Source organism: Natrix helvetica (assembly GCF_964273705.1).
Source record: "Natrix helvetica genome assembly, chromosome: 4".
Classification (NCBI taxonomy): domain Eukaryota; kingdom Metazoa; phylum Chordata; class Lepidosauria; order Squamata; family Natricidae; genus Natrix; species Natrix helvetica.
The window spans coordinates 8,557,905-8,584,588 of NC_138550.1; the positions used below are offsets into that span (position 1 = coordinate 8,557,905).

At 46.5% G+C, this 26,684-nt stretch overlaps 1 protein-coding gene across 3 annotated transcripts in view; it reads left to right on the forward strand.

Annotated features, from left to right (window-relative positions):
• The first annotated feature begins 16,569 nt into the window (after positions 1-16,569).
• The window catches only part of PRSS23 (serine protease 23), a 29,819-nt gene continuing 19,704 nt past the window's right edge, over positions 16,570-26,684 (forward strand). Inside the window, exons 1-2 of one of the 3 annotated variants that reach the window (XM_081950005.1) lie at positions 16,570-17,324; positions 20,244-20,376. The gene's annotated coding sequence lies outside the window, so the exon portion shown is untranslated. The remainder of the gene's footprint in view (positions 17,325-20,243; positions 20,377-26,684) is intronic. The other 2 variants (XM_081950006.1, XM_081950004.1) reach the window with 2 other exon arrangements.

Genomic DNA, 26,684 nt, shown 5'->3' on the forward strand with positions numbered 1-26,684 from the left:
AGAAGGAAAGAAGGAAAAGAGGGAGAAAACTGTTCGGATTTCTCCAGGTCTCACAATGCAAATTTAATATATTATTATTTATTTTAGGACTATTGTTTTCCCTTCTCCTTCCTCCCATGAAATATAATCTCACTCAATGATTTGGCTCTTCAGATCCAGATTATCCCTTCTCAGAGTCTTTTGTTTGCCTCGACTCTTGGATCAACTTCATAACTGGCTTGGCTGTGAAAGTTGCATGGCCCCAAAATTAATGCTTAACCCAAAACACCTCTTAAAACACAAGTGGAAATGGGTCAGTAACTTCTCCACCCCCACGCCTGTATCCCACTTCTTCTGAAGATTTCAGCAAACCTCCAAGCAGCTCTCATCTTCCCAGGAATGATTTAAATAATCTTGTTCTGACCGAGGCTTCCCAAGAGCATGAAGCAAACTCCTTGTCCCGACAAAAACCCCTTTTATTAATTCATTGTGAATTCTGCTCATTTACATCCAGCAAAGTCTTTCCAGGGAGGATTTATAGTCACAGACCTTATCTGGCCTGGAGAGCTGACAGGGCGATATCTGCAAAACTTGGCAAGGAACCTTGGAGAGTCATGAACCAATTAAGCGAACTAATTGTCTCCTGCAAACTCCATTCCCCTTTTGCTCCTCTTTTATTTCCTCTGGGAGGGGCCATTCATCGTCCACCTGTGGCCTTACTCCCAAGTTGACCCCTGTGCTTTAGCTGTTCCCTTCGTCTGGCAATTCTGCGCATGTGCACACTGGGAACAGGCTCCAGCTGTTCGTCTCCCTCACTGATCTCCGACTCCGAAGGTAGTTGATAACTGTCAGACAGTCCTAGCCCCCTCTCTGCCTCCGACACAGAGCTCTCATCAGAGCCTTCCCCAGACTCCAGGACTGGCCCATGTTCCTCCCCAACTTCCTCACTGTCCGAATATGCTGCCAGCTCTGCTGGCTGCTGGCGGGCTACAACAACTCTTGACAATTGTCCTTGTCATCTAGAGGGGTATTATAACATGTTGGCTGAATTTGGGGGTCCCCCAACTCAAACCAACTCCTAATGGCTTGAGTTGGGGGACAGAATGAGCAATAAATGGTGGAGTTTTGCTTTAGTTAGTAATGAAAGAAACGCTTGTTCCAATATTCTGGTTGTTTTCGTTCCAGACAGACTTAGGTGGGGGAATTCCGCATAACACATTTGGCACCAGCCTCGGAAAATTTGTGAGTGATTAATCAGGAATCTCCTTGAAACTCTCACTTCAAACTGGCAGCCAATGAAGGAACTTGAGTGCTTTGACATAAGCAGGTAAACTTCATTTATTTAGAATAATGAGCTGTTTATATCGACAGAGACAGTCCCGGCTTCTAATGATCCAAGCATAAAGGCAGGAAAGTTTTATAAATGCGTTGATAGAATATATAATTCGAATGAAGAAAAATGGGGAAAGATCGCACCGATGCTGACCACAAACGCTTCACGATTCCGGTAATTAAGGAATTTACAGTTACCTAAAGAGACAAATCTAGCAGTCCCAGAAAGATCTGGGGAACATATGGTGGCACTTTACTTTGTGGTGTAAAGTCCACATATTATAAGTGAACTTTGAGAAAATCTAAGTCATACCACAGGGGATTCTCGACTTACAACACTTCATTTAGTGATGGCTCAAAGTTGCAACAGCCCCGAAAAAAGTGACTTATGACCATTTTTTCGCACTTATGACCAGGGGTGAGCTTCAAAATTTTTAGCAAAGGGGTTCTCTGCCTGGTGGCTGGGTGGGCATGGCCTACTCAGCCGCCTGCACCACGGTGGGTAAGGGAGCATTTTTGTCCTCCCTGAGTTCCAGAGGCTTTCCTTGAGCCTTTGGGAGGGCAAAAAAGGGCTCCCCAGGGCCCTCTGGGGCCCATTTCCGCCCTTCCCAAACTTCTGGTAGGCTCATTTTTTGCCCTCCCCAAGCCTCTGTGTGTGCCCTGCACTTACCTGCATCCAAAACGGGCCGTGTGGGACTTGGGTGGGTGGCTCCCGGCATTACTGCTGGTTCAGCATTTGCACGCTTTGCTCGCATTCACGGCACTTGCACAAAAATAGGACTGTGCATGCACAAAGCGTTAAAAAATTAAATTTGTGCAATCACAATTGTTCTGAGCGTGAGCAGAACCCAAAACCAAAATGGTGGCCCCATAGGAGAACCGGTTCAGGGGCATCACAGGCTTGGGTCGAACCGGTCTGAACTGGTAGGAAACCACCTCTGGCGTGGGGACTCCTGGGAGGGGAGGGGAGGGGCGGGCGTGGCCAGCCAGGAGTGGGATTTGTGGGTTCTCCAAACGGCACAGAATCTTAGTTAGAGGTTCTCCTGAACCCCTGCAAACTGCCAGCAGCCCCACCCCTGCTTATGACCGTTGTACCATATCCATGGTCATGTGACCAAGATTTAGATGCTTGGTAACTGGCTCATATTAATGACGGTTGCAGTGTCCCGGGGTCATGGGATCACCTTTTGCGGCCTTCTGACAAGCAAAGTCCATGGGGAATCCGGATTCACTTAACAACAGTGGTGGGTTGCAGGCGTACCGAAGCCAGCCCGGAGCACCGGATACCATTCCAGTATGGTGCTCCAGAGGGCCCACCTGCCCACCCTCACTCCTTACTGGTGTTTTAAGTCTTCAGTGCTTCCATGCATGCGCACGGCGCGTACAGCGCCTGCGTGATTCTCCGCTGAGCAGCTGGAGCATCGTGGAGGCTCGCAGTGGCGCTAAGACACATGCGTGCACTGCACGCGGCCATGTGGACACCGCTGGGCCCGTTCCAATCCTACCGGTTGGAACAGGATCCGGAACCCGCCACTGCTTAACAGCCACGTTACAGGGAGTCCTCAACTTACAACAGTTCATTTAGTGACTGTTCAAAGTTAGAGCAGCACTGAAAAATGGGATTTATGACCTTTTTTTACACTCATGACCATCGTATTCAGATGCTTGACAACTGATTCATATTTTTGATGGTTGCAGAGTCCCAGGGATCACGCGATCTCCTTTTGTGATCTTCTCACAAGCAAAGTCAGATTCATTCCACAACAGGGTTACTAATTTAGCAACTGCAGTGATTCACTAAACAAATGCGGCATGAAAAGTCATAAAACGGGGGCAAAACTCACTTAACAAATTTTCTCACTTAGCAACGTAGGTTCTGGGCTCAGTTGTGGGTCGTAAGTGGAGGGCTACCTGTAGTAACTTAACAACTGCAGCAATTCCCTTAACACCTGCGGCAAGAAAGGTTGCAAACAGGGGCAAAGCTCACTTAACAACTGCCTCGCTCAGCGACAGAAATTTGGGCCTCAATTGTGGTCGTATGCCCAGGAACATCTGTATATGTGCTTGGTCTTTCAAAGGCATTTGGCACTTGGACAACTGCTTCTTGGGAAGATGTCACTTTGACCGAAGAGATGACCTTGCAATAACTTCTATCTACTTTATGACGATGAATAGCTGGATGAATCTTCAGCGTTGTCTCCAGGAAATTTCTCCACCGCTAAGACCACCTCAGATCTGCAACACGGAGTCTCCTTAGGGCAGAATTTTCAACTTGCTGCTCTCCAGATGTATATTAAACTTCAAAACTCCACGTAGCCTCCAGGCGAGCTGGCTTATCCTGAGGATTACGCATTGTCCAAAACATCTGGAGAACTCCAGCTTGGAGAAAGGCTGCTTTGAGCAATGCAGGTGTTCCCATCCTGGGAAAGTATCCTCTGCCCAATCTGGCCATTCGTCTCTTTCATGGAAAAGGAGAGGGAGGGTTTATGTTGAAGTTGGAAATTTGCTGGGACGCATTGAGGTTTCTTTGGCTCTGGCACTTGGCTTTCCATAATCCTTGACTTTATTTCCTGGCTCTGCTTCCTGGCTTGGTTTTTTGGTTCTCAAAATCACCGGCTCAAATTTAGAATTATAGCATTGAAAGGGACTGATGCCTCCATCCAGTCCAAGTTCATGCTCAGTGAGAGAAATCCAGATGAAAGTATTCGTCTGAAATGGTATAGGGCAGGTCTGTCAAACTGGCGGCCCACGAACTGGATGCATCATGCGCAGGCCACACCCGCCCCGGCTCCGCAAAGGTGGAATGGTGGCCTAGTGGTGAAGCTCACGGGTGATATTCAGCAGGTTCTGACAGGTTCTGGAGAACCGGTAGTGAAAATTTTGAGTAGTTCGGAGAACCAGCAAATACCACCTCTGGCTGGCCCCAGCGTGTGGTGGTATGGAGATTTTGCAATATCCTTCCCCCAGGAGTGAGGAGGGAATGGAGATTTTACAGTATCCTTCCCCCAGGAGTGGGGAGGGAATGGAGATTTTGCAGTATCCTTCACCCAGGAGTGGGGAGGGAATGGAGATTTTACAGTATCCTTCCCCCAGGAGTGGGGAGGGAATGGAGATTTTACAGTATCCTTCCCCCAGGAGTGGGGAGGGAATGGAGATTTTGCAGTATCCTTCACCCAGAGTGGGGAGGGAATGGAGATTTTGCAGTATCCTTTCCCTGGAGTGGGGAGGGAATGGAGATTTTGCAGTATCCTTCCCCTGGAGTGGGGAGGGAATGGAGATTTTGCAGTATCCTTCCCCTGGAGTGGGGAGGGAATGGAGATTTTGCAGTATCCTTCCCCTGGAGTGGGGAGGGAATGGAGATTTTGCAGTATCCTTCCCCAGGAGTGAGGAGGGAATGGAGATTTTACAGTATCCTTCACCCAGAGTGGGGTGGGAATGGAGATTTTGCAGTATCCTTCCCCTGCCACGCCCACCAAGCCATGCCCACAGAACCGGTAATAAAAAAGTTTGAATGTCACCATTGGTGAAGATGCGCACTTCCCATTTGGAAGATTGAGATTCAATCCTAAGTAGTGGCAGGTATTTCTTTCATAGAGCATAAAGAAAAAAAAATACTGTATCTGCTGCTGCAAACTCCATGTGGTGTCAGGAAGGGCATCCGGCTGGTAAATGCTGAGCTCCATCCAGTCACCTTGACTCTACCCTGAATTAAGGGATTACAGCAGTGGTGGGATTCAAACATTTTTACTACCAGTTCTATGGGCATGGCTTGGTGGATGTGGCAGGGGAAGGATACTGTAAGATCTCCATTCCCATCCCACTCCAGAGGAAGGATACTGCAAAATCCCCATTCCCTCCTGATCAGCTGGGACTCGGGAGGTGGAGAATAGATGGGGGCAGGACCAGTCAGAGGTGGTATTTACCTGTTTTCTGAACTACTCAAAATTTCTGTTACCAGTTCTCAAGAACTAGTCAGAACCTGCTGAATTCTGCCTCTGTGGCAGACGTTTCTCTCGTAGGGCACGAAAAAAAACACAACCTGCTGCAAACTCCATGTGGTGTCAGGAAGGGCATGTGGCCAGTAAAAGCCCAGCTCCATCCAGCCGCCCAACTCTACCCCGATTTAAGGGTCACAAAAAGGGAGTTACGTTCAACTGACATTTCTAATCTATAAAGATTGTTTTTAATTTTGTGCCTTCAAGGGTATTAGCAATCTCATCAAATTTGAGGTCATCTGCAAATTTGTTAAGCATTCTTCCATTTCTTCATTGAAGTCATTAGTAAAACCAGATCCAGTCTCTGGCGCTCCACTTGAACAAATCTTTCCAGACCGATGAAGGACCAGCGATGAGTGTAATTTTTAAGCCTGCGATGTATCCACTTAATTTTTCAGCCTACCCAGCCCATGCTTATTTAATTAACTAAACGCGGTGCTCTTTACTAAAATCCCTTGATCTTAGGTCTGAAGCATTTGCAAACACACTCAGGATGTGACTCGATCGAAAAAGGAGATTCAGTAAATTGAGCGAAAAAATTTTTTCCTTGACAAATCCATGCTACCTTCTGCTTTCTAAAAAAAAAAAAAGCAGAACATGTAAAAACTCCACTCTTATGTCAAAAGGGCCAGTTTGTTGTTCTCTGCATCCTCTTTAGCTCCCTTTTTGAAGACTGAGATATACCGTATTTTTCAGAGTAGAAGATGCTCCCTTTTCCCCCTAAAAGAGAGTGGAAATGTTGGTGCGTCTTATCCACCGAATACAGCCATTTTTGGCCTCCCGAAGCCCCGCCCCCACATCCCATTTTTGCAAAAAAATTGAGGTGTTTTGCCTTCCCCCAGTCCCCAAAAGCATTCTGCAGGCTTCAGCAGGGGTGGGGGGAGGAAAAAATGTCCCCGTTTTTGTGAAAAACGGGCAAAAAATGGACCACTTTGGCAAAAATTGAAGGTTTTTTGCCTTCCCCCAGCCCTGCTAAAGCCTGCAGAATACTGCTGGGGGCTGGGGGAAGGCAAAAACGTCTCTGTTTTTGCAAAAACAGCCCATTTTCTGCCCATTTTTTGCAAAAATTAGGGCATTTTGGCCTTTCTCCAGCCCTGCTGAAGCCTGCAGAGTGCTCCTGGGGGCCAGGGAGGACAAAAACTTTTTTTCTTACCTACCTCTTCAAAATCTTGGTGCATCTTATAGTCTGAAAAATATGGTATGTCTTTCTCTAATCATTTATTGTTTCATCTGTTCTCTTTATTATATATATCTACTAATATTTAACCTATTATTGTGCTTCTCTTCTATTGACCTTTTCCTGATTATCCCTCATCTCTTACTCTTTTAAGCATCCCATTTTTAGGTGATTTTTTTTAAAAATCTGCCTTTTATCCCGCTCTCTTGAAGTCTTATTTCTCTTTTTTTATTTGTGTTTATATGTATAGCGCTTTCTCTTCTGTATCCCTTTTATCTTTTTTAGTTGTATTATTTGTACACACCCCTCAACAAAACTCCCACTTGTCTCTGCCAAGTATGTCCCTTGTTCTCAAAGATATCTCAAGATATCTCATAAAAATTCATTGCGAACATTAACAAGTTCATTCAGAGCTCTCAGATGTCATCTGACTTGGGTAGGGTAACGATTCTTCTTTTATTTTGAACATCACCAGCTGAACAAGCTCTTTTTTTATTATCCTTAGTCAACCTCTGCTCATTTCACCTCTGCTAGCAGCAGTTCCAATCTCACTGGCTCCAGGTTGACTCAGTCTTCCGTCCTTCCAAGGTCGGTGAAATGAGGACCCAGATTGTTGGGGGCAATAGGCTGACTCTGTAAACCTTAGAGTGGGCTGTAAAAGCACTATGAAGCGGTATAAAAGTCCAAGTGCTATTGCTATTGCTAAGTGCTATTTCACACTCCAAAACTTACTCTATTGTTCTATACCAGGGGTGTCCAAACTTTTTGCAAGGAGGGCCAGATTTGGTGAGGTGAAAATGTGTGGGGCCGATCATTCAGCCTGACATTCTTTGAACCCTTAACATTAAATGCGAATTAACTACCATATTTTTCAGAGTATAAGACGCACTAAGATTTTGAAGAGGCAAATTAAAAAAAAGTTTTTGCACTCTCCCAAAAATGGCTCATTTTTCACGAAAATGGGCCTTTTTTTTAAAAGAGCATGAATAGCCTTTAAGAGGCTTCTAGAGTGCTCCTGAGGGCTAGGGGGGGCAAAGTTGAGCAAAAAATGGCCTGTTTTTTGCTCATTTATGCCCTCCACAGCCCCCAGGAGCACTCTGAAAACCTCCTAAAGGCTATGCGCAGCCATTTTGGTGAAGGGGGCAGAGTTTTGGGAGGCAAAAAATGCTGTATTCAGTGTATAAGATGCACCCAGATTTTTAGCCTCTTTTTTGAGGGGAAAAAGATGCATCTTTATACTTCGAAAAATATGGTATTTTATGAAAGACTAAACATATAACTCCAGTGGGGAGAAGAGGCTGCGGGCCGCTTGAAATTTGAAAAAGGGCCACATTTGGCCCCCGGGCCACACTTTGGACATGCCTGTTCTATACTATCTGTCTGGTTCTTTCTTTTCAACATGGTCCTTTTTTGGGTTGCAACTATTTGTTTAGGGACCATCCGAAGTTACAACGGCAGTAAAACAAGTGATTTATAATCTGGGTAAAACCAGGCTTAACAGTGACGTGCGGTGAGGGTTATGGCTGGGGAGGCTGGTGACGTCATCAGGAAGGCGGGGAATGGGACCACGTGTGCAGACCACGTGTGCAGACCACGTGGTCTCGTTCTCCGCCTTCCTGAGTGAACATTAAGGGGACCGCGGCGTAGCATTACTTCCTCCACCGGCACCAGTCCCTTTCACCCCGCTCAAGCCTTGCCGCCTGCAGCCACCGCCTGCAGCCACCGCCCGCCCTCGCTGCTCCTTTCGTTGCTTGCCCGCCCGTCTCTAAGGCACGCCAAAGCCTCCTTCCCCCCCCCAGCGCGCGCCCTTTTTATTTCCCGCGACACCCCCCCCCATTTCGGGAAAGCTTTCCCCATTGCCTGGGGGGTGAGGGGGGCGGCTCCTCTCCCCCCACTCCCTCCGTCCCTGCCTCTCTCCTCAGCCCCAAAGCTCCGTCCGCGCGACTCACTTCCAAGGCGGTGGCTGCTTCATCCCGCTCCGGCTCTGGAAGCGACCGAAGATCAGGCTGCGTCGCTCGCTCACTCGCTCGCCGGACTGCTTCGGCGCCATTCTGGCTACCTTCGTCCATCCGCGCCCGGGAGATGCGGAAGCAGTCCGGTGGACGAGTGACCGAAAATCTCGCTGCCTCGCTTGCTGCCTTGCTCGCTCACTCGCCGGACTGCTTCGGCGCCATTCTGGCTACCTTCGTCCATCCGCGCCCGGGAGATGCGGAGGGAGAAATGTTGTCGGCGCCTCCAGATGATGAACCAGTCGCTTGCTTTCGTCATCGGGAGGCCGATAACATTTCTGCCGCCACGTCTCCCGGGCGCGGATGGACGAAGGTAGCCAGAATGGCGCCGAAGCAGTCCGGCGAGCGAGCGAGCGAGATCTTCGGTCACTCGTCCACCGGACTGCTTCCGCATCTCCCGGGCGCGGATGGACGAAGCTAGCCAGAATGGCGCCGAAGCAGTCCGGCGAGCGAGCGAGCGAGGCAGCGAGATCTTCGGTCACTCGTCCACCGGACTGCTTCCGCATCTCCCGGGCGCGGATGGACGAAGCTAGCCAGAATGGCGCTGAAGCAGTCCGGCGAGCGAGCGAGCGAGGCAGCGAGATCTTCGGTCACTCGTCCACCGGACTGCTTCCGCATCTCCCGGGCGCGGATGGACGAAGCTAGCCAGAATGGCGCCGAAGCAGTCCGGCGAGCGAGCGAGCGAGGCAGCGAGATCTTCGGTCACTCGTCCACCGGACTGCTTCCGCATCTCCCGGGCGCGGATGGACGAAGCTAGCCAGAATGGCGCCGAAGCAGTCCGGCGAGCGAGCGAGCGAGGCAGCGAGATCTTCGGTCACTCGTCCACCGGACTGCTTCCGCATCTCCCGGGCGCGGATGGACGAAGCTAGCCAGAATGGCGCCGAAGCAGTCCGGCGAGCGAGCGAGCGAGGCAGCGAGATCTTCGGTCACTCGTCCACCGGACTGCTTCCGCATCTCCCGGGCGCGGATGGACGAAGCTAGCCAGAATGGCGCTGAAGCAGTCCGGCGAGCGAGCGAGCGAGGCAGCAAGATCTTCGGTCACTCGTCCACCGGACTGCTTCCGCATCTCCCGGGCGCGGATGGACGAAGCTAGCCAGAATGGCGCCGAAGCAGTCCGGCGAGCGAGCGAGCGAGGCAGCGAGATCTTCGGTCACTCGTCCACCGGACTGCTTCCGCATCTCCCGGGCGCGGATGGACGAAGGTAGCCAGAATGGCGCTGAGGCAGTCCGGTGGACGAGTGACCGAAGATCTCGCTGCCCCGCTCGCTCGCTCGCCGGACTGCTTCGGCGCCATCCGCGCCCGGGAGACGCGGAGGCAGAAATGTTGTCGGCCTCCCGATGATGAAAGCAAGCGACTGGTTCGTCATCCGGAGGCGCCGACAACATTTCTCCCTCCGCGTCTCCCGGGCGCGGCCGGACGGATGTATATAATATTATATATATAGTATATAATATTATATACTATTATTCCATGAAGAGAGGTGAGGCCGTGCCTCCCTTGCCTCTAGTGACCGCACGTCACTGAGGCTTAATAGCAATAAGTGAGAGAGGGATCTTAGAGCCTTAGTTTTAAATATGAGCCAGCAGTGTGTGGCGGCAGCCAAAAAAGCCAATGCAATCCTAAGTTGCATGAACAGAGAGATACAATCAAGATCAAGTGAGGTACTAATACCCCTCGATAAAGCCTTACTAAGACCACACCTAGAATACTGCATCCAGTTTTGGTCACCACACTATAAAAAAGATGTTGAGACTCTAGAAAGAGTGCAGAGAAGAGCAACCAAGATGATTAGGGGACTGGAGACTAAAACATACAATGAACAGTTGCAGGAACTGGGCATGGCTAGTCTAGTGAAGAGAAGGATCAGGGGAGACATGATAGCAGTCTTCCAATATTTGTGGGACTACCACAGAGAGGAAGGAGTCAAATATTTTTCAAGGCACCTGAAGGCCACACAAGGGATAATGAATGGAAACTGACCAAGGAGAGATTCAACCTGGAAATAGGGGGAAATTTTCTGACAGTGAGAACAATCAAAACCATTGGAACAGAAGTTGCCTTCCAAAGTTGTGGGAGCCTCATCACTGGAGACTTTCAAGAAGAGACTGGACTGCCATTTGTCAGAAATGCTGTAGGGTCTCCTGCTTGTATGGGGGGTGGGTGTTGGACTAGTTCACCTCCAAGGTCCCCTCCAACTCTGTTAAAAATGTAATCTATTAAAATGATTTGCAACTGGTCTTCATTCCTAAAACCATTTCAGCATCCCCACAATCACATTGCTCTTAATTTTCTTTATTTTTCTGTCCTTTCTCCAATGGTTTCTACGGGGTGTTGAAAGAAATGTCCTTCTGGGTTCGGCTCCAAGTGGGGAAAAAGACACTGGAGACACGGAGGCTGCTTGGAAAGATGGTTTAATGGCGGACAGGATTACATGGCTTGAGTCCTGAACAGAAAAGGTGATCACATGCTTCAATGTTGGGGAGAAGAAGAGAAGGAAGGACTGAGATGTTGAGTCCCTGGTTTTATGCCCTCTCTGGCCTTTGATCTTGATCTTGTCTTCTGATTGGTTGTCAGACTCCTATGGGGCCATGCAGGGGCAACTCTCTGCATTAGGCTGCGTTTTGAATCCGCTGCGTTTGGTTGAGTTCTCAGATGCCATGTGGTGAGTTGGGTAAAGGGCCAATATTATCATGCCTTAATCCCATCCCTCTGGAGCTGAAAGGGAGAACTCTTTATTATGTAAAGGGCCTGGCTCAGGCTTTAATGGCTCATGGACAAAGTGGGTGGGGGCAGGAAGCTGCATGGAGATTTACTTTGTCTTTTTGAAACATGTTTCTTCCTTTTCACATCCAGGAAAGTATAATATTCTGCCTTTTCAATATTTTCTAGGATATTTCATTTTTCTAGGAGAGGGCTAGGTGATAACTTTCCACAGGGGGAAGAAAGTGTGTTCTTTCCAGGCATCAAATCTCATTGCTTGCTCAAGGGTTTTAAGATTAGTCTAAAGTCCACAAAAGACCCATGCTCTCCGTTTGTCTGTGTTAATGAGAGAGGTTTACTCCTGCTTTTTAAACTCAACTGATGGAAATCATAAGATCCAGTGTCAATGAATTCTAATTCTAAATTCTTCTATATATATTACTGTATTCTTTCAGACAGACAATTTAATAAACTGGTTTGAAGTTAACAGTTAACTTTACTAACCCCAGCAAAACTCACATTCCTGAATAAAATATTTTGGAAACATCTGAAAATCTTTAAGTTTCCTTAATTCTTCAGAAGCTATTTCAGAAACTCTGCATGTTCATTGGAGGGTGGGGACCCACAATTCTTCAAAATCTGAAGTAATCCGCTTTAAAAATAATGTTTAAAAGTAGATTTTGTGGGAATAGATTCCCGGTAAATTCTTGGAGAAGTATGGGATTGATTGAGCCAACTTTTCAATTTATATGTAAAATATGTGTGCGTTGTATTGTAGGAAGTTATCACCTAGCCCTCTCCCAGGAAAATGAAATATCTAGGAAATATTGATAAGGCAGAATATTATATTTTCCTGGATGTGAAAAAGGGAGAAACACATTTTAAAAAACTAAATTCCTGCAGCTTCCTGCCCATCCCCACTTTGTCAATGGGCCATTAAGAGGACCAAGCTAGTCCACTTTACATAATAAAGAGTTCTCCTCTTCAACTCCAGAGTGATGGGATAAGGCAGGATAATATAAGCCTTCATTCAACTGACCACATGGCATCTGAACTCAATCAAACCTGAATTCAAAACAGCCTAGAGGGTTGCCCTTGCACGGGCCCATGGGAGTCTGGCAACCAATCAGAATACATTTCTTACACAGGAACAGGAAACAGATAGGTGGGGCCGAACAGATTATAAAAATCCCTGCAAGCCCTTCTTCAGCCCTTCTCTTCCCTTCTCTTCTTCTCCACCAACATTGAAGCATGTGATCACCTTTTCTGTTCAGGACTCAAGCCATGTGGTCCTGTCCACCATTAAAACCATCTTTCCAAGCAGCCTCCATGTCTCCAGTGTCTTTTTCCCCACTTGAACCCAGAAGGACATTTCTTCCAACAGTATTTTAACTCCATTTTATGGGACATTAGCTTTTAATGATTGTTCTGCTATCTTTGATGCAGTGATTTCAAACCATTTCTGCTTTCAATGAATTTACAGATCTGCAGATTAAAATGCTTAAATAAGTAAGTGGGACCAATTCAGAGTTAATGATTAAATAACCAAAATGATATAAACATGGATTGTATAAACAAGCATTTATTAGAAGTCAGATACGTTTTTGATGGGCAGCTGGTAGTAGAATTCATATTTTAGGAAGTCAAAGGCTGCAGTGGATATAGCAATGTGATTTGTATTTGTTATTATTGTTTGGGGTGTGTGTTTACAGTATTCAACAAAAACACTTTAAGTCTAGCTTATTTTTTCAGTCTTTTGTGTGTTTCCAATCTCAAGTACTGGGAAAACTTTCAGTCTTTACGTGTTTTCAACAGTAAATAGTAGGAAAACATACTGTTTTTTAGAACAGGATATCTACAATAAAGATTTGGGGGCCATGTACAGAAATCCTTTTGTTGTATTGATTGATTAATTAATTGATTTTGTTTGTTGGTATCCTGCCTTTATTATTTTTACAGATAACTCAAAACAGCAGACAGACCTATTTCCTTCTTCTGTTTTCCTTGCAACAACAACTCTGTGAGGTAGGTTGGGCAGAGAGAGAATAACTGGCCCAAAGTCACCCAGCTGACATTTATGCCTAAGGCAGGACTAGAACTCACAGTCTCCTAGTGATTGGCTCAAAGTCACCCAGCCAGCTTTCATGCCTAGGGTGGAACTAGAATTCGCCATCTCCTGGTGATCGGCCAAAAGTTACCAGCTGGTTTTCATGACTAAGGCAGGACTAGAGCTCACAGTCTCCTGGTTTCTAGCCTGGTGCCTTTACCACTAGACTAATTTGACTCTCAATTATGTGCTGTTGAGTCATATTTGACACCTAGCAATCACATAAATAGTTTTTCTCCAGAGACTTGAATTTTCTGATCTCAGACTATATAATCTTTCAGTCAATTTCTCCATTCTGAGCAATAGCAATAGCACTTATATACCGCTTTATAGTGCTTTACAGCCCTCTCTAAGAGGTTTACAGAGTCAGCCTATTGCTCCCAACAATTTGGGTCCTCACTTTACCGACATCAGAAGGATGGAAGGCTAACCTGGAGCCTGGTGAGATTCAAACTGCCAAATTGCAGGCAGCTGGCAGTCAGCAGAAGTGGCCTGCAGTACTGCACTCTAACCACTGCGCCACCATGGCTCATATCATCCAATATTATCATCCAATAATTCCCTTTCAGAATGGTTTTTATTGTTTGGCATTTATGGGCCCTGCAATTTATAACACCAAGAAGGTGTTTGCTTAGCAAATATTGCTCTGGGTATTCAGAGGCCAGTGAGATGGAGCAATATCAGGGGTGAAATTCAGCAGGTTCTGACAGGTTCTCGAAAACCAGTAGCAGAAATTTTGAGTAGTTCGGAGAACCAGCAAATGTCACCTCTGGCTGGCCCCGGAGTGGGGTGGGAATGGAGATTTTGCGGTATCCTTCCCCTGCCATGCCCATCAAGCCTCGCCCACCAAGCCACTAAGCCATGCCCACAGAACCAGTAGTAAAAAAAAAAAGAATTTCACCACTGAGCAATATGTACTCAGTGCTCAGTTCTTAAACAGGTAGCGTTCAACATACAACCATTTGTTTCAGCAACCGTTCGAGTTACAACAGAAGTGAAAAATTGCGATTTTGACATTTTGCTGTGCTGAGCCAAATGTTATGCCTACATTTGGCAAGTTAGATTTCTCTGCTATCTTGGTGATTCAACGTGCTGCAGCTGGTACCCCCGGAACCTGGCAATCTCTGGCATGTTCATTTCCTACAATAGACGTTAGCTAACCATGGGATTTTTAAAACCTTCGTCATAGCCACATTCCGTTCCAGGTGGCAAAGATGGGATTTTGTGCCAATACTTTGACTTGGTTTGGCTGTCAAAGTTCTGTGTGCAAAAAAAATCATTTGAAGTCTTACTTGAGTTCCAGGTTTTATCTGGATCTTTGGAAACCACTTTAGAATACAATACAATACAATAGAATAGAACAACACAGTTGGAAGGGACCTTGGAGGTCTTCTAGTCCAACCCTCTGCTCAGGCAAGACATCCTATACCATTTCAGACAAATGGTTGTCCAACCTCTTCTTAAAAACTTCCAGTGTTGGAGCATTCACAACTTCTGGAGGCAAGTTGTTCCACTGGTTAATTGTTCTAACTTAGTTCTAGGTTGCTTCTCTCCTTGATTAGTTTCTACCCATTGCTTCTGCTTTCAGGTGCTTTGGAGAATAGCTTGACTTCCTCTTCTTTGTGGCAACCCCTGAGATATTGGAAGACTGCTATCATGTCTCCCCTAGTCCTTCTTTTCATTCAACTAGACATACCCAGTTCCTGCAACCGTTCTTCATATGTTTTAGTCTCCAGTTCCCTAATCCTCTTTGTTGCTCTTCTCTGCACTCTTTCTAAAGTCTCCACATCTTTTCTACATCGTGGTGACCAAAACTGAATGCAGTATTCCAAGTGTGGCCTTACCAAGGCCTTATAAAGTGGTATTAACCCTTCACGTGATCTTGATTCTATCTCTCTGTTGATGCAGCCTAGAACTGTGTTGGCTTTTTTGGCAGCTGCTGCACACGGCTGCCTCCTATTTAAATGGTTGTCCACTAGGACTCCAAGATCCCTTTCACCGTTACTACTACTGAGCAAGGCACCACCTACACTGTACCTGTGCATTTTTCTTGCCTAAATGTAGAACCTTGCTTTTTCCACATCTTCTTTCACTTCTGGAGCAAAATGGAGTCATTCCAATGTTTCTGGAGTTAGATTAGTTCAATGACCTGCTCCAAGAAACTTCCCATTGCAAAACAGGCAATAAATATATGCGTACCATAAGAAAAAACCCGGCATGCCTCTTTATGGCAATCAATGTCACCTCTGAAAAATATGATGGAGTCCTTTCTCAGCCAGCTCTGTCCACTGTTCCTTTTTTTCAGTAATATTAAATCTTTCCACCTTTCCTTTTCTCTCGTCTCCCTCCCTCCATCCCTCTCTTTTCCTGTCCTTTTCTCTCTTCCTCCCTCCTCCTCTATTTCCCCAGCCAGGCAGTTGATCCATTCACCTAATCGTTGATCAAGAGCGCGTGTCTTTCCATTAGTGGTGCTCCCCACTCCCAGGGCCAGTTTATTCCCCCCCCACCGTTTCCATGGGACTTATTTCCCAGCAAACCCGCTGCGAGGCTGGGGACCCTGATGCCCTCCTTGGGAAAGGAAGGAGACCCGAATGGCATTCCAAGCATCATTCATTCCTTTCCCTCCTCAACACCCGCCCCCCCCCCACCGCTGCTCCTGGTTGAATGTCCCCTTCAACAATCCTTAAAACAGAAACAGACAGCAAGAGGCTACTTACGACCACCTCTCTCCCTCCCTCCCTCTCTCATTCACTCCCCCACTGTCCTTCTCACCTTTCCTTTCTTTCCCGCCCTCCCTGTCACTGTCCTTCTTTCCCTTCTCTCTCTCCCTCATTCACTCCTTCCCTCTCCCTGTCCTTCTCTTTTGCTTTCTCCCTCCCTCCCTCCCTCCCTCCCTCTCATTCCTTCCCTCCCTCTGTCCTTCTCTCCCTCCCTCCCCCATCTCTCTCACTCATTCACTCTCTCCCTCTCCGTCCTTCTCTTTTCCTTTCTCCCCCCTCCCTCCCTCTCATTCCCTCCCTCCCTCTGTCCTTCTCTCTATTCCTCTCCCTCCCTCCCTCTCTCTCATCCCTCCCTACGGCAACCCTCCTGGGGTCGAGACGGAGCAGGGAAGCCTCCCCAAACGTCGCGCGCTCTTTTAAGGCAGCTCAGGCTGTCCATGGAGCGGCGGGAGGTGAAGCAGGCTGGGGAAAGCTAAGCGGCGGAGGGCTGGGATGGAGGGAGGGAGGGAGAGGAGAAAGTCGGAGAAAGTGGTCGGGGAGGGGGGGGGCTTTCCGTGGCCTTTGAGCCAGGGACCAGAGTCTTTTCCTCCATTCCTTTCATGCTGCCACCCCCGGCACGCATGGATTAGTTTTGGGGACCAGAGACAAGCGGCGACTCCGAATCCGCCTCGGGATGCGCAGGGAGGGAGGGAGGGAGGGGCGGGTGGTGCACCCAGATGGGGAGGAGAGAAGGGGGGAGGAAAACCGTGACAAAAAGGCTGGGTTAGGTCACAAGGCGCCTGCGCCAGGCTGCCGGCTGCCGAGCCGTCCCCAACTTTTCCTCCGCCTGCCCAGCGCCTCCGCCCCCCTCCCCTTGGCAAGCGGGGCTCAGCCCGGAGCTCGCAGAAGGAGCGCGGCGGAGCTCCCAGTTCGCACCTCCGCCGATCGCGTTCCCTTCTTACCTCCTCCTGCTCTTCCTCCGCGGCTCCCCTCCTTCCCTCCCTCCCACCCGCCCAGAAAAAAGAAGACCCCCCCCCGCGGGAGAAAGGCGCTCGCCCACCCCCCGCGGACTCCCTCGCGCGTGGGGAAGGGGCTCCCCCTGCGCTCCTGGGGGAAAACCCCCTCCGGAAAAAACCCTTCTGATTTTTTTGTAAATTTATTTTGGGGAGGGGGCAGCCGGGATCGGCAGTGCGGGGAAACCCCGCGCGAGATGGGCTTTCCGCGCCCACCTGCCTGATTCGTTGTTATCGTCACTTTTCAACCCAGACCAAACTTTGCTTTGAGAAGCCCAGAAAACTTTCGGCGCCCTTAAAAGCTGCGGCGGAGGTAAGTGGCGAAGGAGAGAAAGAGAGAGGGATAGGGAGGGTGAGAGGGAGGGTGAAAGAGAGAGGGAGAGAGAGGGATGATGAAAGTAGGGAGAGGGAGAGAGGGGGTGAGAGGGAAGGAGAGAGGGAGGGTGAGAGAGGGAGGGTGAAAGAGAGAGGGAGAGGGAAGGAGGGTGAAATAAGTGAGAGGGAAAGAGAGGGAGGGAGGGTGAAACAAGGGAGAGGGAGGGAGGGTGAGAGAGGGAGGATGAAAGAGAGGGAGAGGGAGGGAGGGTGAAATAAGTGAGAGGGAAAGGGAGGGAGGGTGAAACAAGGGAGAGGGAGGGAGAGAGGGAGAAAAAGAGGGAGAGGGAGGCAGAGAGGGGGAGCGGGAGGGAAGATGAAAGAGAAGGGAGAGAGGGAGGGAGAGTGAAGGAGGGACACACACACACACACACACACACACACAGAAAGAGAGAGAGAGCAGGGTGGGCAGTGGGGATCGGCGCCCCCACCCCCACCCCGCAGCTGAGGCCCTGGAAAGTCCCATCCCGTGGACGATATGGCCAGTGATCAGGGATAATGGGAGGTAGGGTCCAACCGCTATGAAAAGAGTCTCTCCCGCGCCCGCCCCCGCAGCCTGAACCACAACTGCAAAACACCCCCCACCCATCTACCCCTGTCTGGGTTTTGCATTGAAGCCTCTCGGCGCCCTGAGACTTCCCCCTGGAAGATCCCCCTTTGCATTGAAAAAGCAGCTGGAAGCCGCCAACAAGGAGGAATTTCCAGGGGTTGCATTTGAGGGCAAAATACCCCGATCGAAGGCGGTCCTTCCTTTCGGCCGCTACCGGTGATGGTTGCCGGTGAGACTTCTGGCTGAAACAAACTTCGCTTTTCCCGAAGTGGCCATATTCGGTCATTGGAAAGGCGGCTACTTGGTGGTATCAATGAAAGGAGGCCAACGAATCCAAGGAACTAGACGGAGTCAAATTTGGTGGCACAGCTAATGCTCTAGAAAACAGAAAGGGCACTTCAAAAATTTTCAGTAGGTTGGACTGAAATTAACAGGGTGAAAATGACTAGAAACAACAACAAAGTTGTTTTATCTCATAGTTGTGTACCGCCCAGAGTTCCTTTTGGTGATCTGGATGGGTGGGTGGATAGATAGATACATGATAGATAGATGATAGATAGATAGATAGATAGATAGATAGATAGATAGATAGATGATAGATAGATAGATAGATAGATAGATAGATAGATGATAGACAGACAGACAGACAGACAGACAGACAGACAGACAGATGATCGATATAATGTAGATAGATAGGATAAATAAGATAGATGATAGATAGATAGATAGATAGATAGATAGATAGAGATATAACATAAATAGATAGATATAACATATAGATAGATAGATAGATAGATAGATAGATAGATAGATAGATAGATAGATTGATGATCGATATAATGTAGATAGATAGATTGTAGATAGATAGATAGATGATAGATAGATAGATAGATAGATAGATAGATAGATAGATAGATGATAGATAGATGATAGATAGTTTGATAGATGATAGATGATAGATAGATGGATAGATAGATAGAGATAGATATAATGTAGACAGATAGGATAAATAAGATGATAGCTAGCTAGCTAGCTAGCTAGCTAGCTAGCTAGCTAGATAGATAGATAGATAGATAGATAGATAGATAGATAGATAGATAGATGATAGATAGATAGATAGATAGATACATGATAGATAGATATGGATGGATGGATGGATGGATATATAAAGATATAGATGAAAGGGATGACAATGATGAAGATATCTAGATGATATAGATATAGATGCTGCAATGGTGTGAAAAATGATCATGTCATTTTTTTCAATTGATGTAACTTTGAACAAACTTTTGAACAAACGTTTTGGCAGCAACCAAAAAATGCCAAGACAGAGGGATAGAATGAAGATCACGTAATTGCATTATAAAGCTATAGTAAACCCACACATTGGACTACTGCATTCGGTTCTGGTCACCACAGTTTAAAAAAGATGTGGAGACTCTGGAAAGAGAGCAGAGAGGGGAACAAGTATGATTAGAGAGCTAGAGGCAAAACATATGAAGAATGGTTGCAGGAATTAGGTATATGTAGTCTAATGAAAAGAAGGACTAGGGATGACAGGATAGCAGTGTTCCAATATTTGAGAGAGTGTCACAAAGATGAGGGAGCATCAGATTATCTTCCAAAGCAAGATGAGAAATGATGGATGGAAACTTATCAAGGAGAAGAGCCACCTAGGGATAAGGAGAAATTTCCTAACGGTGAGAGTCTTCAGCTAGCCTTCAGAAATTGTGATGCTCCTCCATCACTGGAGGCTTTTAAGAAGACATGAGACAACCATTTGTCTGAAACTGTATAGAGTCTCCTGCTTGAGCAGTGGGCTGGACTAGAAGACCTCTAAGTTCCTTTCCAACTCTATTATCCTACGTTACACGAACAGTCACTAAAAAAAATGTTTGTAAGTTGAGAACTACCTGTGCTTTTTCCTGCTTGTCTGAACTTAGATTCCGTATACATCTTGAATTGTCCCTACATATGGCTGCCAAAGTTAAAAGCAGTTGATCTCATAACACAGCCTTTAGCCTCCCCCATCTGATTAAGGCAAGCATTCCCAGAATTCCTCATTAGCAGGGCTGGGAATTCTGGAGGCTGAGATGTTTAGACGGTATTGGAGCGGAGAAATCTGCAGAGACGTATTTCATCTTGGCTAACGTCCTTCTCTTTCCACTTACCTAAAGTTCAGGGACCTGATTTGTAGGAATTTGCTCTTTTTTCCTTATTGTTCTTTGGATTTGCTAAGGAATTTAAGAAGCTACTTCTGTAAGATCAAAGTTTGTCTCTCTCTAATATTCTTTTATTGTCTTTTAGGCAGGACACGTATTCAGTGGGGAAACTTTTGCAGGCAAAATCTGGATTTTGCTCTTGGTTACCCTCCTTCTCTCTATGAGAAAGCTACGTTGTTCTGTGCATGTCCAGTAATTCACCTAGCAAGACTTAGTAGGTACACCAGAAGTGAAATTAAAAAGTGTGGCATTAAAATTAGGAATGCTTCTTATGATTGCTAACTTATGAACAAGCATGCTTTCATGCTTTTAAAAACTGGCACAAAATAAGGCACCTCTCGCCAGATGTCTATCATCTTGTCAGCTGATTGCTTGCTATTTGGTAGTATCTCTGGAATTTGCTCTTCTCCAATAGCCCTGTAAAGTAGGCCAGCACAATACCGCAACATTGCAACGAATGTTATTAGACCAAGATGACTAACTGGCAATTTTTCAGACAAGACAATTTGAAACAATTGTCTAATTCATGCTCTTGCCGCTCACATTAAATTATGCGGTTTCTTTGACCTTGGCTGAGGCTGAGGCTTTGGATTCTTAAATTGGAATATGTCTAGAAATTTTTGGCTTATTTGGGAATGCTTGTTTTAAATGTGTTTTTAATGAGGTACAACAGCATATTTTTCCTTCCTAGAGATAAGGGTTTTCTCCGGAAACATATGTTCTCTATGTGAACAATTTTTGTACTTATTTTAGTTTAATTATACTAAGCCAAGACTAAAACGCAACACAACACAACACACACACACACATAACTCAAGGAAAAACAGGCAAGATTTACAGCTGACGTGCAATTTTTCTTATTTCTTTGAAGGAGTGTCTATTAGGTCCAATGATTTGCCAGCCACAGCTTCTGCACATAGCATGACTTTAAGCCAAACAGATATTATGTTCATGCAGTTTCCATGCAGACTGGCCTTAGTATTTCCCCCTGATTTTGAGATTATTTCCATTTAAGGAGGCATGTCCTGTTTGACCCACCCGTTTGAGTTATTATCTGTTTGTTTGCTAATTTGATTTACACCCTGCTTTTCCAATCTGGCAAGTTCTCAAGGCAATTAATTAAATGAGCCCTTTTGGCTGAAGTATTGTGAGGGTTTGCCCAGGAAATCATTTTCTCTCTCTCTACTTGGTGTTTTGCTGAAGTTCTCAAAATACAGGTTTGAGAAGAGGTACTTCAAGAGTAAGTGAAGTCTCTTTCCAGTTGAAGTGAAGTTCTTGTGACTTCATGAACAATAAGGATGGTAGTCTGGAGATTAAATTGTATGATGAACAGTTGAGGGAACTAGGTATATCTAGTCTATCAAAGAGAAGAATCAGGGAGACATATCAGATCAACAGCGTTGGAAGGGACAGTAGAAAAAGCGTTTTTTGGGAACTATTGGAGGAAAGAAACAAGGGTCAATGAAAGAAACAATAAACCCCCAAAGTAGAAGTTAAGGAGGATTACCATGTATATATGTACACAAGAGAGTTTAAACTTATTACCCAGTATATCAGATAGATAAGTAAAATAAGAGGGTTAAAAATGGTGAAACTCAAACGAAATATATTAGAAGGGGAAATAACATAAGGAGAATTGTACCAATTTGAAATTGCTAAAAGAAGGAACACGAAGTTCCAATGTAAATGTAGTTTATGTCTAAGTTTTGTTTTTGTATATTTTGTATGTTTGAAAATAAAAAAATAAATTAAAAAAAGAGTTGGAAGGGACCTTAGAGGCCTTCTAGTCCAACCCCCCGCCCAAGCAGGAGACCCTACACCATTTCTGACAAATGGCAATGCAATCTTTTCTTGAAAATCTCAAGTGATGAAGCTCCTACAACTTCCGAAAGGCAAGCTGTTCATAACTGTCAGCCAGTCCTTGACAGGTTGTTACAAAGAAAAGGAGATTGACTTCTCGCCATTATTTAAAAAAAAAAAAGTTGAAACTTTAGAAAAAGTGCAGAGAAGAGCAACAAAGATGATTAGGGGACTGGAGGATAAAACATACAAAGGTCAGTTGTCGGAATTGGGTATGTTTAGTTTAATGAAAAGAAGGACTAGGGGGTGAGATGGCAACAGTCGACTTGTTCTTCAAAGCATCTGAAGCAGGATAAGAAACAATAGATGGAAACTAATCAAGGAGAGAAGCAACTTAGAACTAAGGAGAAATTTCCTAAGTGGGAACAATTAATCAGTGGAACAGCTTGCCTCCAGAAGTTGTAAATGCTCCAACACTGGAAGTTTTTAAGAAGATGTTTGTCTGAAGTGGTGTAGGGTTTCCTGCCTAAGCAGGGCGTTGGACTAGAAAACCGCCAAGGCCCCTTCCATCTGTTATTCTCGAGGGCATCAGAAGTCAGGAAAAGAAGTAATGAGTGGAAGCTTGGTCAAAGAGAGATACCACCTAGAAATAAGGGTAAATGTTTTGACAGTGAGAACAATTAATCAGTAGAATAGCTTGCCTCCTGGAGTTATGGGTGCGGTATCACTGGAGGTTTTGAAAAGTAGGCTGGATAACAGTGGTGGGATTAATTTTTTTTTACTACCGGTTCTGTGGGTGTGGCTTTGTGGGCATGGCATGGCTTTGTGGGCATGGCTTTGTGGCGTAGCAGGGAAAGGATATTGCAAAATCCCCATTCCCTCCCAATCAGCTGGGACTCGGGAGGCAGAGAATAGATGGGGGCGTGGCCAGCCAGAGGTGGTATTTACCCGTTCTCCGAACTACTCAAAATTTCTGCTACTGGTACTCCAGAACTGGTCTCCAGAACCTGCTGAATACCACCTCTGCTGGACAACCATTTGATTGGGTAAGAAACACCTGACTTGAGCAGGAAGTTGGACTGGAAGACTTCTGAAGTTCCTTCCAGCCCTATCATTCTATGTTCTATGACAATATGGAATATTTCTTTCTTCCAGGGGATTTTCTTAACTTCTCAGGCTAGTCTAATGCCGTGAGAATCCTTCACGTTCTCCCATTCAAATAGTCTTTAGGTTTCATCCCGCTTATCTTCTTTAGCTGGAGAAGGGCATTAAAATATCAGCAACAGCCAGTTCATTGGTAGTGGAGCGGATAGAATCTACATAGCGATGGTTGGTAGATCCCACCTCCTTCCCATTTAAGTGTTGGTCCCTCTTATCCAGTTGTTGTTGTTAATTGTCATGTTTTAACTTTGAATGCTCATATGTTTTTAATGACTCCTGATGTTGGAAAAGACTGAAGGCAAAGGAGAAGGGAGTGGAATAGAATCGAATAGAATAGAATAGAATAGAATAGAATAGACGGTTTTGATCAAAGAAGAAAGAAATACTTTTATTTCTACTTGGAAACCACTTTGTGCTTGAGATGGAAAAAAACGCCAAAACTTCGATTTTGGGTTTAGTGATTAGATATATTTGCTGTTATAGAAATGGTTTAAACTATTATATAAAAGTAAAAAAATGAGGTTTGATATTAATGTCTTATTCTACTACACCAGGGGTGTCCAAACTTGGCAACTTTAAGACTTGTGGACTTCAACTCCCAGAATTCCCCAGCCAGAATTCTGGGAGTTGAAGTCCACAAGTCTTAAAGTTGCCAAGTTTGGACACCCCTGTACTACACCAAAAGGAATTGAAGTTAATGTCTTTTCTTTCTTTTTCCCCTCCTTCCCCCTTCCCCTTCCCTTTCCCTATTTTTCCTTTTTCCTTTTGTATTTTTTGTATGTTATTATAACCTAAACTAATAAAAAATTGAGATGTGTGCTAAGTGTGAGGACCAGTTGTAAAGTTAGCTTTTCAGCACTGTTATACTTCCAGATCAGTGGCGGTATTCAGACGGTTCAGATTGGTTCGGATCGGTTCAGACGAACCGGTAGTGGCGACTTGCGGGTGGGTCCAGCTTTCCTGGCTCTATGTCCATGATGGCCAACCTATGACATCCGTGCCCTAAGTGGTTCATGAAACCATGTTGCTCGGCATGTGCGGCCTTGCCTGTTTGTCTTCTGGGTTTCTGGCGATCAACTGTCCTTCGGCCACATGGCAGTGCCAAAAAACGGTGTGCGCATGCGTGCCTGCTAGCTGATTGTCGGGTGCACATGTGCGCCAGAATACGGAAGTTCGGCTTTTTGGGAGCACAATCCCCTCGCATGCGCAGCAGTGCTAAAACCCAGCCTGCACATGCACACCGGACAGCTGATTGTCGGATGTGCACTAAGACACTGAAGTTTAGCTTTTCCAGAGCACGGCCCGTATGACTGTTCATGCATGTGAGGTTTTCACCCTCACTGCTCTATGCTGTCCTATTTAGCCACGTTTTCTAAGCTGTGCGCATGCAAGCAAGCCACGGGTGCAAGCAAAGCGCACGGGCAGAAGGCACAAAGTGAGCATGCACACGCTTACAGTTTTTGTGTGCGACAAACCGGTGGTAACATTATGTGAAATCCACCTCTGTTCCAGATGGTTGCTAAACAGCAGCAGTGATTAAGTGAGGCCTACCTCACAAAAGTATTTTTCGGAGTATAAGACGCACCTTCTCCCCCCCCCCCAAATGAGGGTGAAAACTTGGGTGCGTCTTATACACTGAATGTAGCCCCACCAACCCACCGGCCCCAACCCTTTGGGCTCTGCCTCCCAGCAATTTACCTTGTTGCAGCAAAGGGCGGGGGGGGGGGAACTTGTGGAGGCTGCAATAGGCTATAGCAGCGATGGCGAACCTTTTTTGATTCGCGTGCCATAAGGGGTTGGAGCGCAGGGGGGGGTCGTATGTGGGCGTGCCGCACCCATAATGCAGCGTGTGACACCCCCCCTCCCAGTGTGCATGCACGCATGAGAGGTGCTCCCCCATTTTGGGGATGCTTTTTTTGCCCTCCCCAGGTTCCAGAGGCTTTATAGGAGCCTGGGGAGAGTGAAAAAAGCCTCCCCTGACCCCCTGGGGCTCTCCAGAGGCTTCAGGGACCAGAGGGCTTAAACCGACTCTACGAGCAAACCGGAAGTGACTTCCGGTTTGCTCATCGGGTCCTTTTTAGTCCTCCTGAGCCTTCAGGGAAGCTTCCTGAAGGTCCCTGAAGCCTCTGGAGGACTTAATCCGACCCTACGAACAAACCGGAAGTCCATCCCTGAACTTCCGGTTTGCCGATAGGGGTGGCTTTTTGGCTCTGGAGGCTTCAAGGATGTTTTTGAAGCCTCCGGAGGGCCTTGAGGGGGAGAGGCTCTTTTTGCCCTCCCCAGGCTCCTATAAAGTCTCTGGAGGGCGTAAAATGGCTTTAAAAAAGGCTGGAAAAAAAGGCATGCATACTGGCCAGCTGACAGGGCAATGCCTCGCGTGCCCTGACAAATGGCTCTGTGTGCCACCTGTGGCATGCGTGCCATAGGTTTGCCATCCTGGGGCTATAGCAATCCCTGCAGCCTGAAACAGGAAAAACTGAAAGTGAAACTTGCTGTTTGCTCCACTAAGCAAATTGCTGGGAGGCAGAGGCAGATTTCCCCCCCCTTGTTTTCCTCCCCAAAAGCTTGGTGCGTCTTATACTTCGGAGCGTCTTATAATCTGAAAAATACGATAGGCTTTTTAACAAAAATGGTTCAAAGAGGTGATGCCAGATTTCTGGATAATGAAGGCCTTTTTTCCTACAAATTCTAGAATGGGTGGGGCATCACATTTAATCCACTTTTGTTCTTTTTAAGGGCCAAATGGGCATGTTAAGCCTCGCAACCACTTAAGGTACCCACTTCACCCTTGAACACACCTTTGAACACACAACACACCCAAACCTCACAGCCCTGCCAGATTTTGGAGCGCAATCTTTTTGGCCAGCAGAATTCCACACCCTTAAGGTAAGGCCTGCAAAAATGTATACAGGTAGTTCTGGACCTACGACCACAACTGAAGCCTTTCTGACACCAGTGAAAGAGGTGAGGACCTCCTACTTACTAGATCAGGGGTCAGCAACCACAGGCTCTGGAGCTGCATGTGGCTCTTTCATCCCTCTGCTGCGGCTCCCTGTCGCCGGTTTGGTCAGCACCACAATATTGAGAAGAGCTTCTGTTTGGGAGTAGGGGAAAGCACAGCGCATCAGGAGGAGACTCTATGGTCATCTCCACAATTGATAGGGCTTTCGGTTAGGAGAGGTAGAGGAAAAAGGACGCCGCGCTAGGAGGAGACTCTATGGTGGGGAAACCGGACTTCCAGTCGGCTCCAGAATTTAATGGAGGGCTTCCAGTTAGGACTTTTGTCGCTCTTTGAATCTTTAAGGTTGCTGATCCCTGGATTGGATGTATTCAAGTAGAGGTTGGTCAGACATGCTTTTATTTGGATTTTTGTACCAAAGAAACATTGAATCCCCGAGCCCCGGATGTATTCTTCCAATTCTGTAATTACAGTTTTAGATCATTATAGTGGAGACTTTTTGAGTGGGTTTCATTATAGGTCGTCCTTGACTTACGACCACAATTGAAACCAAAGTTTTGGTTTCTGAGCGAGATAGTTGCTTAAATGGGTTTTGCCCCATTTAAC